At 45.0% G+C, this 15,761-nt stretch overlaps 1 protein-coding gene across 3 annotated transcripts in view; it reads right to left on the bottom strand.

Moving 5' to 3' along the window:
* fto (FTO alpha-ketoglutarate dependent dioxygenase) overlaps window positions 1-15,761 on the bottom strand; it is a 170,338-nt gene that overhangs the window by 121,544 nt on the left and 33,033 nt on the right. The window lies entirely within an intron of this gene.

The following is a 15,761-nucleotide window of genomic DNA, read 5'->3' as shown; positions in this document are numbered from 1 at the left end:
CTAAAAAACAAAACAACATGCACTATTCATGGCCAGGCTGCATTCAAAGGCTGTTGGAAGAAATTGACAACCTGACACACATTCATTGGGTGTCAAATCCTAACTCATGACAGAAGCTCAAGATATCAAGGTGAGGCTCTGGGCGAGTGTTATGTATGTGTATGCGTCTGTGTGTGTGTGTTTTTATCTGTGTGCTGCTGTGAGCCTGTACAGATCCATATCCTGGCATCCATCTACTGTAGATGTGGGCACATAAGTAAGATCCTTACAGTCTGCTTTAGTCACATCACTACTGTGTACACAGGCACCAAAGTGTGCCTTCACGCTGTATGTGTGTGTGTAAGGCGGCTCCACCAGATGCACACACATACATGCCCATCCTGAATAAACGCGCAGCCGGGGTAGCGAGCATGATGCCTCAACGCCAATCGCACACAACCAGGGCTGTCACGCACGTGTCAGAAACATCAAGCTGTTCAGAAATTCCACAGAAAAAAGGAAAGACAAGAAGTTACCGGAGCCCTCTGAAGCAGATGGACTCTCTCAGTATCAGAGGGCCGTTGTGTCTGTCTTCCTGCACCTGATTCAAGAAGGAAAGCCACGAGGCGCAAAAAAAAGGTCTGCGTTTTCCACTCAGACCCAGGAAACGAGATTACCAATCCCATAATAACACGGATGCTTCACGGTAGCCGTGCCAACCGTCTGCGCTGAGTGATATATCTGATGCTTTTTTTTTTTTTTTTAATCTCTCTCTTCCTTGATGGGATTATTCCCTCAGCCGGACTGTTTATCACAGAAAAACATATTAGGTAGAATAGGACTCAATTGGTTCGCTTTGATCTTGGCCTATAAGATATATCAAACTGTGTACCATATATTTATTAATTTCATTTATTTCCCCATCTGTGACACTTCAACGGACACTTTCTTCAAAGCGTTTCTTTGCAGAGTAGATTAATGTCCGGCGCTTAGCATCAATAGCTCAAAAGAGCCAGATAACTCCACCGCTGCGGGGATAAAAACGCTTCCAGTCTAACTTGTGTCTGCCCCAGAGGGTGCATTGGAACGTACTGTACAGTATGTGACACGACTGCTTAAGGAGGACACATGAGTCCCACTGGACTTGGCTGATGCAACATAAACTGTAGATAAGAGCTACAATATAGAGTAAGAAGATGGTTTGATATGTAGAAGTGTCACCCCATGTGAAAGCACTTTTTGTGCTTTCCAGTATACACTTTTTGGCTAATAATGTTTAGTAAGACAGACTTTATTTTTTACATCTTGGCTGATATCTATATTTTCTTCTTATGTGAGGCAATAGGGGAGACAACGGTCTCCAAAAAATCTTGTGGGAATCTGAATTACGTCAACCAAAGCTGGATGCCTCCCCACTTCAGAACTCATTCCGACGTTGCTGGCAATAGGTATGCCATATTTTCTTCAAGACCTCCAACCAAAGGAGGGCAGCAGTTTCTCTTTTTCGATGCAGGAGCCTCAGACAGACGGAAAACTTTGGATCTCAAACAGGCCTTGGGGATGACGTGATGAGAGATAGATGTGTAATGGAGCTCCGTGTTGAAACAGCAAGCCATTGGTACTTGTGTGACACCCATTTCAGAGCTGGTCCTCTCCTGCAAAAGTGATGGTGAATCAACAGTTTTGACAAGTCGGCTGTAAAACGTCGGACTCAAACAGACAGACTACCCGTGTACATCAAAGGTGCTTCCGTCCCGGTCCATTTGGCACCGGATCGCAGAATGTCGGGAGCTGGTGTGAAGTGACACAGGGCGTTGAAAAGAGCAGGGGAGTGCCCACCCTACCAGAACATTTGTGTTTGCATGTGTGATGCATAGAAAGAAATAACATCTGCAGGAGCCTTGAATTCAGCTTTGATCTTAGAAACTAACTGAGGAAAAACATGGAGAGCACTTGAATCAAAAACGCAAGGCTCTTCAGCTAGCAGTAGTGAAGTTTGTTCCATAAAGGTCTCCATAGTTCAGGGTCTACCTCATCTTCAGGGTATGCCACTAACTTGAACTATGGTGAGATTATGGTGAGATAACACAGCACCTAGGTGTCGCAAGCACACACATACACGACCACACATGCAGAAGGAGGTTCCACTTTTGTTGCAGTACTTCTTGCTTGTAACAACTATTTTTTTAAGAATATACATCTAAAACTGTGTTTTAACCTGAAACACAAACTGAAAAACAGTAGCTCCAGCACTAGTTACAATGTTGTAAATGACCTTTTTCATTTCATGCATGCCATGCTAAAAGAAAAAACATTCTGGGCAAAAATTAACCATTTCTCACTTCTGACGTTTTGTTTACAGCCACTTGTGGCATTCATTTATTTTAAGAATACCAGCTAGAAGTTTGGTGACTCAGTGTGACGGCTAACTGAGCCGACTGGTCAATGGCTAACTGGAATGTGCTGGAGTTGACCTCAGAGCAGGGTCGTCGGTATAATGTGTAACCCTGTGTCTCCGCACTCCTGCTCAGGACCAGCCCATGAATATGAATTGGACTGTGAGAGCCAGAGGTCAATCAGGAAGTTGTTGCCAGAAATGTCTAAAAACAATTGACAATCAGCTACTAGCTTTATGTTGATAAATTTTTCTTCTGGATAATCTGTATTATCCTGAGATGTATTTACAGATTCAATTTGGCATGTAGGTCGAGCCTACATTCACAAATTACGTTTAATGAAAGGTCGTCCGTCCGAGGTCATGCAAATAACACGGATCAGATGTTTATGTTATTAAGAACATAATCCTCATCATGTTTCTAGTATAGACCATAGAGTGTATATAAGAAGTGGACGTAGTCACTGTGACGTCACCCATTGGTTTGTGGACTACGGTTTTGAAGCCTTGTGTTCGGAATTTTTGGCCGTCACCAACTTGGTATTTGACCGTCGCCATATAGTTTTTTTGCAACCAGAAGTGACACGAGAGGGTGGAGCTAAGTTCAATTGAATGCTGATCAAGATATTCTTGGTGACCAAAATGCTACGATTAACTTTCATGAGCAGAAAACACACCGTGAAAGTGTTTAAGTTACAAGATAAAAACACGGACGACTCCCAGAGCAGACAATGCCATGGTAGCGACCTGTCAATCACAAGGTAGCCGCGCCCTAAAGCATACCCTGCTTTATGGTCTATTTTACTCTAAATGGGACCATAATTAACTAAATGAACATCATGCTTTATTGAAGAAGTCTTGAAACTAGCGATTTAGATCATAAACTCATGTTTACAATGTTTACTGAGGTAATAAATTAAGTGAGAAGTAGGGTCATGTTCTCATAGACTTCTATACAATCAGACTTCTTTTTGCAAGTTTAAGGCACTTCAGCTTTGGCTTTTTCAGAACCCGAGGTTGCTCACTGGTATAGACACATACTGCATATAAATTACAAGGAATAGGTCACATTTTCAATAGATCTACTTTTCCATTTAAAATTGGAAACAAAAAGTGGAAGAAAAAAATATACCTAGAAATAACTGCAGCTGAATGATATGCCATTAACCACTGCATATTTTTTTTCAAATCAATGAAGCTAACATTGTGTATATATTGACAGACACGTTCAGCATGTGTTGTGCAGCATGTGCGATGACAAATGGCAGACAGGCCCGCTCTGGCCCGTTAATTGTTGTTGCAGGCTGAAGGCTGCGTCGCTCATTTCACCTCGCGACAGGTCGGCGGGGGACGCGATCATTAATATTAGAACATTTCCATCCATCTACCTGAACAAGAGGCCAGTCATTTAAAGGGCTGGCGCTGGGCAGACCTTTCACGCCCTGTTTATAACACTGATCCAAGCACATTACCAGAGCTGTGGGGGACCAATGCCAGTCATTAATTACATCCACACACACACACACACACACAACCTTTATTGGCGCCCGGTCACATTTGAAAAATGTCACACGTACGAGATAAGGTACACTAACACACATCCGGTGTGCCATTTTAACTAAACATCAAACAGTCCTGTCAAATTCTCTCTTTGTGAGCCATGTGTGGCACTTTCTCACACGCACACTTCCTTAAAGCTAGTCATCCCAGGGTACGTATAATTCTGTCAGGTGGAGAGTATGCGTGTGCATGCGTGTGAGAAGAAAAAAGTACTGGACCTCATCTGTTTTTTGATCTCTCTCACTGCACCTGACAGGCTTACGGAGTGACCCGGGTCTCCAGATCAATCATTCAAAAGTATTTACAAATGCACAAAGCCCAGACACAGACAGGTTGGCACATGGCCACTCTGTTTAAGTGCTTTTCAATGTGTCTGCGGTGTCAACATCTATTTCACACTTATCTACACCTCAAAGGGGGAAAAAAAGATGTTTCTGTGACCTTTAGCAAGTGTCAAATCTGGAGAGGAGAAGAGAAAAGAGAGAAGGGCGATTTAAGAGATCTGTCGATGTATGCCTTACATAACCTTTTTATTTATCCGGGGGAGATTGACTGAGCATGCTCTTTATCAGAAACATACTAGCGGCTTCACACTCACATACTTGCGCAATTTCACACCCATCAGGAGCAGAACGGTACATCTAAAGATTTCTGGTAGACAATAAAAAGTTCTTTGCCGGAGGAACTTGGGGTTGAACGTCTTGTTCAAGGGCACATCTTGAGCTGTGCAGGATTCAAACCAGCAGCCTTGTCGTCACGAGAGCCGCACGAACTCTTGGCTACAGCCGCCGATAAGCAGGGGCCATTTGCCATTTTGCCTTAATTGTTAGTTTGTGGCCGGGGCCATAATGTTTCCATTAAGATTATGTCGATCGAGAAAAGCTTTTTAGTTTTCACCTTCGAATTACAACATGCTTTCATGAGGTCAGCTGTTTTCCATGTGGAATGGCCCGTTTTAATGCAGACGCAGTCCCTTGGTATTCAGGCAGGGTCCAGTTCAGCGCGGGGTAAGTCGGGGGAAAGAGTGAGAAAGGGAGAGGGATGGAGGGGACGAAAGAGAAGAGAGGAAAGGAGAGCGTTGATTGAAAGACTGTGATTAGCAGTTTTCAGCAGGGCACCAGGGCCACTGAGTTGTTCTAACAGGGTTGTCGCGTCTCGAGGTGCAGTCAAGGAGAAGTCAGTGCTTTAGAAAGCTCCCTCAATTTTTCCATTTCCCCCTCCCTCCCGCTTTCATTCGCTCTCACCACCCAGCCACACTTTTCCTGCCCCTCCAAAAAATCAATATGGTTGTGTAAAGTGCAGCTTGGCCCAGGGGGGAGGGCCGGCTAGCTGTATAGGGGCTAGATGCAGAGCTTACAGGGGAGGACAAGAGGCGTCCTCCAGGCCTGTCCCACAGGCAGTGTCAAGGACAGACCTGAGTATCAGAGGACTGAGGCCACCAGATTGCCCTTCCCCTCTGCATCTCGCCTTCTCTCTCTCTCTCTCTCTCTGCTGGCCGGGCTTGGCTGGCTCAGCGGGGCAGAAGAGATCGATAAGCAGGTGAAGCGTTTAAAATCCTCCAGCTCTGGAGGCTGACGTTACGCTCCTCGGAGCCCAGCGGACCAACACATCGCTCAGGGAGGAGCAGCTGGATGGATGGATGGATGAGTGGGTGTATGGTGGTCGCACCTAGTCATTGAAAGGTTTGTGATTTGTGACAATAAACAATTCAATAGCACTTAGCCATACACAGTGTCCGAGGGGTGTAGAGCCAGACTCTTCGCGCACACTGCCATTGTCTCAACATGTCACAGATCAGTAGCATTCAGGCAGGTCAGGCAGCAACACACCCTGCTACGCACCCTGTATCTCACTGTAAGTCAGTACCTGTGTTGCTGCGCCGCTATAGAATAAAGCATGAAAAATGCCACAAAAAAGAGAAAAAACTGGCATGTACTATCATTGTCAACAGCAGTGTTCCTCATTTCCATACAGTAGGCTTGACGAAGACGCCTGTACATGATGTGGATGAAGTGCGCAAGGAGGATTTCAGTCCTGCCGCATGTCTCCTTGTGTGAGTGACTGATCACAGTGGAAGTGGCTTGTGTCTCTAATCCGGTACCACTGTTAGACTGCGCAAAGACCCGGCTCTGTGTACCGCGGCACGGGTTGATCAAACCCATCATGTGACAGGCAACCTCTTCAAATGACGATGATTTCCCAGCTCTGTGTCCTTTCGGCTCCATATTAGATCATCTTTCTGACACCACCGAGTCTGGTACTTCATCTGGGATAAAGATGATGCGCGAGCCGACCGGAGGGGCTGGGAGTCAAGGGTAAACGAGGGGCTGAGACGTGGGGGTACTCCGCCGGATTGGCTGACAGCTGTGACAATTATCATGTGGTATATTATAACCTTATGCTAAACATGAGATTTGATAAAGTGTGTCGCTTGACAAACCACTTCAAGGGTGTTTTACCATCAACTCGGCGGCATGTCACACCCGCACACAACACGTAAAACGAGCCATATTTGAGGGGGAAAAATAGCAGATCATACAACATATCGAAAAAAGAGAGGATACTGTCGGCTTCAATTTATGAAAATGTGACTAGTTGTTCTACTTTTCTGCTATCAATATCTTATTTTTTTCTAAAGACAACTAGACAGTCAAGCTCTTGAATTATTTGTTGAGACCTATTTGTTTGAACATTTTTTTTGAATATGAATTAAGAATTTTATTAACAAGCTAGAGCAAGTTCAAATGCTGACAATGACCTAAGCCACTAGAAAGACATATGGCACAAAACAGATGTGGACTGAACATCTAGGACAGGTCTAATTCTATCTCATGTAGTCTTTGACCCAGATAAACTGGCATTATGATGTGACCTCAGATTAATATTGAATTAAGGGCCGAATATCATTTGTGGCTGTTTACACGGCCGTCAGCCCCGTCTTCCTGGAATCCCGAAGCAGATAAGTTTGCTATAATGGCATTAGCCAAATCCTGAAGTATAGCAGACGGCACTTGTCTTGCTTGAGAAGCCACCTCATTTCTTTATTTATTTTTCCTTCACTCATTCTGAACAAAGGGAAATATTCTACCAGGAATTGAATAGCTTAATCCTCTTTTCACTCTTCCCAGTAGCTTGAATGGTGACAGATTAACATCCTGGAGGTTTACAAACCCAGCCATTTGAAAATGTAATTGCTGGTGCCACACTGCATGCATGTGTTTAAGTTGAGGGTTAATATTAAAGCTTAAAATACACACATGCACTGGAGTGAGGGGGGTTGTGTGTGGGCCAGGTTGGGCCGGACCCAAGTCGCCAAAGGCCCGGGCAGGACGGACCAGTCTGTCACGTACATATAAAGGAGTCGCAAGCTGTCCCAAACCCTCGCTAGGCGCCATAGTTACTGTTCACTTCTGCTAATTATTACAGCCAATCAGAGGGGTTAACGGGGCGGAGCCTGGCCAGACCATGTTCTGGGGCATTTAACAGCTGGCAGGAACGGAGGTGAATGCATTACACACTGCCCTCATCCAATAAAAATAAAACACCCTGACATCTGAGGTGTACTTAGCACAGAGGGAAGGGGAGGAAGTGAGGGAGGCAAGAAAGGAGGGTGGGGAAGAGGAGGGTGAGGCGGGGTGAAGGAAGGGGAGAGAGCATCTGATAACATGATGTCCAAGTGCCACCTAGTGACAGCTTCCCAGCGTCTCTGGTCCTTGAGGCTCCAGAGCATCAGGGGTGAGGGGAGGGTGGGGGGGGGGGGGGGACAGATGAAGCAACCGAGGACAGCGGGATTGGATATCGGTAGCGTATTGTTTTATTCTTTCAAAGCGGGCACCAACCCTTTTCCAAAGAAAATCCCTTCAAGTTTCAAATCAAATTACAACATACAGTACGACGACGTTCAAAAATTATGTAGATATTAATCACTTTACATCTTGTTTCCAAAACCCAATCAAGCAAAAACTCCTCAAGCCTTCCTCAAGTGACCCCGCTGTCTGTTCAGTTGGGGGAGCGGAGCCCGTAACACTGCACTGGTATGCCGTTGGACCCGGGCTCCTAGGTCCCCTCCCCTCATTAACCCAGGTATAAATCACACTCTGCCAATGCCCAGAGGTGAGAGGGATGAGAGTGGAGGTGAGCTTGAAATAATGCTTATGTCACGGCGGGTCAGCCCTCCATTATGGCCGTTTCAAAAACTATTAATCTTGCTTGTAGTCAGTGGCCTAGAAATAATTACTTCATCTAACCCATGTAATACAGCATGACCAACAGTCGAGCCTGGTCAATTTGAGGCTGGGGAGGCAGGAAGGGAGCGGGGCGGGGGGGGGGGGTAGATGGGTTGTGGAGAGACAGGGAGGGGGAGAGAGAGGGGAGAGCCACAAATTACCAGGCCCTGTCTCCTGCTACTGGGTGACTGATGTCCTGCTCACTTCAGCTGTGGCCTTTTACACTCTCAACACTGATTTAGATAGATACACACACACATGCGTGCTCTGAGAGGCAGATCATGTACAAGCACACATATGTACGCACATTAATCCATGATTAAATACACACACACGTTGAGGGGGGAACACACAAATCACATCATTTTAAACAAGGGTTCAAAACCCTTTCAAAATTAGATCTCAGAAACTGATAACACAACTAAATTTGCTTTAGTTAGCATGCAAAACTGACTCTCCCGATAAAATTAGATCATCCAGCGGCAACGACTAAACATCATTTGATACTAAGCTACATAAAATTGAGCAATCAAGTTTTTATATTTTCCATCTAAATGCCATAATTGTGCAAATTCATTTGATATGACAGGTTGTGCCACCTGCTATCCCTAAGTGAACTTAGCATTTATTTAAAGTGTAAACATTTTTAATGCAGCAACAAATTGTTCAAAACTTAAACAGGAATTAAAATTCCAGTATATAATGTATATGGTATATAAACAAAGAATTTAGTTGAATAGATCGGCTCCATCGTCACAGATATCCGATCCAGCTACTGTATATGAGTCAGTATCGGCCCGATATTCAATGCAGTATCGGCATCGGTGCATCCATAAAAGGAGAGCAATGTTCAATTAAAAATTTCATATATGTTACAATAACGCCACCAAAATATGCAAATGAAAATATTTTCTTTAGTTATCAGTAGGGCTGCCCCCCTCTTAGTCGATTAGTCGACTAATTGGTCATTTTGATCTTAATTGACTAAGATCTATTTGGTCGATTAGTCGTTTTTTATGTTTTTTTCATGCTGAATGACTTATTTCTAAGAGACATATGAGCACATCTCTGATAAACACAAGATTTAAAGTAGTGCTTTTGTGTGATTCTATGTGGAGAAACTCAGTTTTACAGATCCGTCAATCAAATCAACTAATCGATTAGTCGACAAAATCATATGTATTAGTCTACTAAGAATATCTTTAGTCAAGGACAGCCCAGTTATCAGTCAGATGCAATTTTGAAAGCAATGCTATTACACACAGGACTTTAAAAAAACAACACTGTGGGTAAACACAGGGAGCTACTGCAAACTCAGCCTCCATGAACGTCACAGGAACTATGTATGGAGTGACATAAATAAATGCAGCCCTCCAGTGGCTGTCACAGCTGGCATTGCAGGTGCAAATTTAATTAGTCAAGGTGAAGTCTCCCTTGTTGTCTGAGAAAGGGGGGGGTCCTCGCCATGCGCGGCTGTAAACACGCACTATATCCTAATCAGGTGTCACCGCCGCGTTTGATCAGCCCGCGAAAACTTGTCACGAATCCCCGGCAGAGAGTGGGCCGAGGGGGGAGAACAAAGGAGAAGAGCTGTCATGAGAGAACAGGGTGGTGGTAGTGATGGCAGTGGCAGTGGATGAAGAGAGTTTGCCCATTAGCAGTCTCTGTCGCCTATCTCTCTCCTACTCCCCTTAACGTCTCTCCTCCCCTTGTTTTCCTTTCTTTCTCTATGTGGCTACCTACAGTACACACCTTACTGCATCCCGTCGCAGTCTGTACTTCCACTCTGAGGAAATCTCAACCACAGCTGTCACACTCGTGCTTCACAACCGCCAACAAAGCTTCCAAAAAGAAAAACCCCAAAGTAGTACACTACTTTTGTTTACCTCCCCAAAAAAAAACCCACACATGTACAGAGATACAAGCTGCGCTCGTTTTGTTTCTATCAAGCGCCGTTCTAAGTAGTTGGGTCCTCCTGAAAAGCCGGGAGAACTAGAGGCAGACATGCTGTTCTCCTCCCGCCCAGCCGGCGCCTCCAGGCTGCATCGAGGCAGCGCAGGAGTACACGCGCCATTAGATACTGTTTACCTTTCAGTTTGGGTGATATTGAATACATTAGCCGATTGAACCTCATAAGAAACACAGGCGAGTGACAAGGCCCAATCGTCTTTGCGACTACCATGGTAACTGAGATTACAGGCTAACAAAGAGCAGACAGGGGGAGAAAATATTTAAAACCCGAATAGTGATACATAAATTAATTAAAGGACAAAAAAACAAGTGGAGAATTAAAGTTGGAACATCTGTCAGCGACTTAGCTTCCCAACGTAATACCAGTGTTAGAACATTTATACCCTTGAAGTTAATGATCCCCTCTTTAATTGACAGTCAAGGAAAACCGGCTGCGGCAGCATCCTGCCGAGACACCGATAAGAGGCCCCCTTACCCCCCCCCCTCCCTTCCCAAAAATAAAATAAAAAAAAACAGTTTAAAGAACCTTGGCACTAATCCCTATTGTCATCCCAGCGCAGCAGAAGGACTTACAAACACAGATAACTCCGGCGAAGCTGTCTATTTCTCAGGAGTTATGGGGACAGCCGAGCCGCCGCGCGCCTCGAATCAGTCACTCAGATTAGCCCAATCCCTCTGTGCTGTCAGTCAGCCGAGACAGTAGCCTGTCACCGCATTTACATGAGTCCATCTCATACGTGACAATGCCCCCTATATGTGACAATGGCTGCGAGGAAGGGGTCCACTCGCTCGGCAGATAGCGGGTGTACAGTATGGCAGACGGGCTGTTGTTGGATTAAGCTCATGGCGCGCGCTGTGCTTCGCTGACACTCCAACAACAAGTTTAAGGAGTCTTAAACCATCGCTGCTCTTTTTTTTTTCCATAGTGGAGTGAATGTGGGAGATGTACGTCAGATGAAACACACATACACCTACACTGACACACACAGGGATAAACTTCAAAAAACTTGGAAGTACAGAACGACTGCCTAGTTTATGTCTTTCCCAAAGTTGGCTTCAAGCATGACTTTAATCCACCTACTTCGCTTAACACGATGAAGCTCAAAGAACAAAAGGGAAAACAACGTAAAATTAAGTACGCCCTATAGAAAACATCTGGATCAGTCTCCATCTTGAATAAACATATGATGGAGATTAAAAAGCCAACACTAAAACAAATCTAAAAAAAAAAAGTATAAAACACAAACTTTGGGTTGTCAAATCATTAAGGGATTAGTTCCTGCAGAGTATGTACTTTTAAATGAATGTGTGTTGCTCGGCAGCGGCACCTGAGAGCTCGCAGTGTGCCGACTGCTTTTTTTTTATGCTTCTGCGGCTCACTCCACTTCAAACAGTCCTGCAACAAATGACAGTGGATGCCCTCTACATAACAGGGCCAGGGCAAGCATGACACAGGGGTTGACAACTGAACCCTCAAACTCCCTAACCCCTACCCCTGCCATGGCACACGCACACACGCACACACAAATAGCCCCGAAAACAGCCCTGACATGACCGCTCAGCAGCCCCTTCTAACCCCTCCTTGTGTTTTTTTTTGCTCTCTCCATCTCACTGGAGACAACCCTCGATTCAGGACCGTTTTAGCCAGGCGAGTGGATGTGACCCGCTGCCCCCCAGTCAGGCTCATCTGAATAAACAGAGCTGAGGAAACAGGCAGAGGAGGGAAAAATCTGCCTACATTATGATAGGAAGAGAGAAGATGGGATTCAGCCAAGGGGCTCCTTTCTTTATGCACGTTTGATCAAGTGCTTGACAGCGCCGGTGGATGGAATTACGGACTGTTGAACAAAAAGTTGTGGTATGTGTGTTCGGTCTGGACAGCTGGGTTTCCGTGGCCTGACAGTGTTGGGCTTGTGACAAGCCTGCCGCGCCACACCACCACCACATACAAAGCGCAACCCGCCCACCAGTCTTTCGCAGTCCATCACTCAGGACGGCCGAGGGAAGTGCCGTGAGAAGAGGTCAGACGTGGAGGAAAAGCGGGTGGGAGGAGAGAGGAGAAGAGGATGAGGAGGAAGAGGAAGGAGGGAGGGCTGGTCAGGGGTTAAGTGTAGAGAAGACAGCGATGAAAGGCAACTGTCATGCACCAGTGCTCGCCCAGGAGCACCTGTCTCGAGGAGAACATGCAAAGTGTGCCGGTCACGTCCTGACAATACCCCCACTTTTCTACACACACTCACACACACATACAAGCTCACAGGAAAGGGCTGATGCTCCACCGTTGGAAAGGCATCGCCCGTCTGACAGCATGCCAGTCAAGCTGTCGTTGGCTCCTTCGCATATGCAAGGAAAAGTTAGGCTGATGAAGAAAAAACACACGGGGGCTCAGAGGAAAAATCACTGAGACATGAACAGACTACCTGAAGTGAGGAGACACTTCTCAAAGACTTGATGCAGAGTAAATGCTGGAACGAACGGTACAAAAAAAAAGCTCCATGAAAGCAAATCCAGGATAACCAGGACACCTACTCCAGACTGGAAGTTGGCGTGGTTACTAAAGTCCTCAGGTGGAAGCAGTTATACAAAGTGTCTGATGCCACAGGGACAAAAAATGTTTTGTGTTCCATTAAATAGTATTAGACAGGTATTATATTAATTGCTAATGTTGTATTTGAGTGTTTTTGTTAAGCTTTTTTGCAATTTTAACCTTGAACATGTTAACTTCCTTGCTAATTGAACGATCCTGAGTCCAGTCCCCATTGGTTACTGTTGCTAGGTCGGACAAGCTTGACAAAAAAAAACATGGTTACGCCGGTTCCGTTTAGCCGGGTGTGTATTATTAATAGATAGTTTCTGGGTGGCAATATAGTGTTGACTGCAAGAACTACAGTATGCGATGGCAGGATATATTCATGGTGATAAACTTTACTCAGGTAATTATTCCCGTTGGGATGCTAGACGTTGTGTATATCAAAATAAATGACACCAAAAGTTAGGTCGGGGCGGCACTTAGCAGAGATAATATACACAAAAGAATTAAATCAAACGAAATCATGCATGTTCACCAGAAAATTCTTCAGCTCAGACTCCAGTGGGGCCTCCGGCAGCAACCTGGATATGGAGAGCTCTGCACCAAGCAGCTCCTCCTCCAGCCAGGAGCAAGGCTTCACCTCACTGCCCCGCCAGTCCCAGCTGGGAGACAATGCTGGCCGTATCGCTGTGCCCACTGGAGGGAAGGGAAGCACGGGAGAACTAGAACCAGGATGGCGTGGGGCAAACTGTTAGACCGTGCTGCAGTAAAATGAGAGCTTTTCTAAAGGGAATCTGGTGCTCGGAAACACTACCGCTTGTCCACAGGGACCACTAAAATGTAGCTAGTAACAGTGACAATATACAATGTAATGTGTCCGTTAAGATTGTGACACCAATGTGATATGACTTACATAGTAATGTTACTTTTGAACAGACGTAGTATATCTCAGTATAACCCAACAGGAAAGGGAAAAGGTGATCGAGGTTCTGCCGGACTCCTTGCTCAACTGTTATTGGAGCCCAGAGTGAAAAGGGGTGGAACTTAGGGTCAATTGAACAACATACAAAATTGAACTTCTGACATAATTATAATGTCCTTCCAAAAAAGTGACACAGTACTATTTTTCAACATAGCATAATGGTTGGTTTGACAAGTAGAGACTACCCGTGGTATTTTTTGTTGATGGCGGTTAGCAGGGGAAGCCGAGTGTACCTCCAGCTGGCTAAGCTAATTGCAGAGCTAAAACCTGGCACTGGCTAAAAGGAGGCACCTCGTATGTTCAGCCTCTACAAAGCAATGAGCTAAGCGCCAGGTATTTTAACACACTTTCATTGCTCATGTTTATGGAAAAGAGCTTATGATGTACAAATTAACAGTTACTATTTACAGTGCCTTGTGAACCTGGTCTCCTGCAGCTTTTGTGAATGAAGGGTTTTGGACTTTCCATTGAAACCAGATGTTGGGCAACACCGTGGCAGTAGGCACTTTTACTTTATTGGAAAGGTGAGTCATTACAAAGGAAAATAAATTCACAAATAAACAGCACGAAGACTGTTCTGTCTTATGCAGGTGGCTTTGCATAGTGAAATCATTTTGTTAGAGTTAGCTAAAATTAGCAACAACCAGGGCAGCTATGACAGCTGATCAGACTGTTATCAGGTTATTAAATGTGCTTTATCAGTGGTTATCAGCCTCATAGATGTGGGTCAGTAGGGCCCTGCTACACCCAGTAGGTTTTGTCATCTATTCACATGGTTGCCGTCGCTAGAAACTCCATATGGGATGAAAACGGCTCACTTCTCCAATTTGCTGAACCCGCCTATTAAATAGCAATGCGCCAATGTGCACCTGGCTTTAAAGGGAATGGGAGATGACACATTAAGAGACTATATACAACCCCTTTGCCCTTTTGCGCTACTTTGAGTCCAGATTATGCGCCGCATAACTAGCAAAAGTGGAGATGGACACGCCCTAAATGCACTTGCACCATGCACTTTAGACCATGTGCTATAGATCGTTAAAATAGGGCCCTTTATGTTCACAACCGTTCAGTTTCACTTTCAGTTTTGAGTCACTTTAAGCCAAAACCCAATGTTTTTCCCCTAAACCTAACTAAGTAGTTTTGTTGCTTTGTTGTTTTTTTTCAAAACATAACGCTTCCTGCAGTTTTACGTGTTAGAACGTGTTACATTTAAGTTTCGCTTTCACTTTTACAACGTAGTAGATATAGTAGGCCCCTACTGACTCACATGTATGATACTTATAGCGAGTGATAACACACATTTAATGTCCTGATAACAAGAAAGAATCGAGTGGCTATGAAGTATTCGGAGTAGCATCAATTATTACTGACATTTTTGCTTTGGCGCCTGAGACATAAGTCTGGTGTAATATTACCTCTGTAATTGTTAATCTTTCCAATTTCCATGGAGCTAAACAAACTTACTGAAGATTGTTATCACTTATGTTCTCTTAGCATTCACACAAACAGCAGCCTCGTATAGAGAAGAGCGTGTGCATACACACACACAACCATGCATTCAAAGACACCCATACCTCACACTTACACCCGTCAACCTACACGAAACCCCACACACACATACACACACACACACACACACACACACACACACACCACCAGAATGCCAAACAAACAGAACTGGAAAATAACGACTCGCCCGGATCATAGCCTCGAGTGGCTAATGAACCCCCTGGAGACTCTAGCCTCTGTGTAAGAGTTGAGAGGGTCATTCCCATGTTTATTCAGCACCAGTCCAATGAGCCACCACCATCTATTGATTGAACTGATTATTCTATGTCTCTCTTGTGACGGGACACATGCATGACAGATGAACCCTACTTGGGCGGGTCACATTCGATGTAATCTCATTGAATCTGACGGCTGATCTCGTCGGCCGGTTTGCATGATCCACATCGCGGCCTTGTTTGCGAGTACGCTGACATCTGTGGCTAATGCCTCAACACTAATATGAGGTGCTCGGTAGGGGCTGTCAGACACGTAAGCTGTCAAGGGCTGTTTGGACAATCCTAGTGACTGCTTCCATAGGAGAAACCCTCCGGGTAGTAGCAATATAGG

This window comes from Sebastes umbrosus, chromosome 2 (assembly GCF_015220745.1).
Source record: "Sebastes umbrosus isolate fSebUmb1 chromosome 2, fSebUmb1.pri, whole genome shotgun sequence".
Lineage (NCBI taxonomy): Eukaryota > Metazoa > Chordata > Actinopteri > Perciformes > Sebastidae > Sebastes > Sebastes umbrosus.
This window is presented reverse-complemented; position numbering and strand designations above follow the sequence as displayed.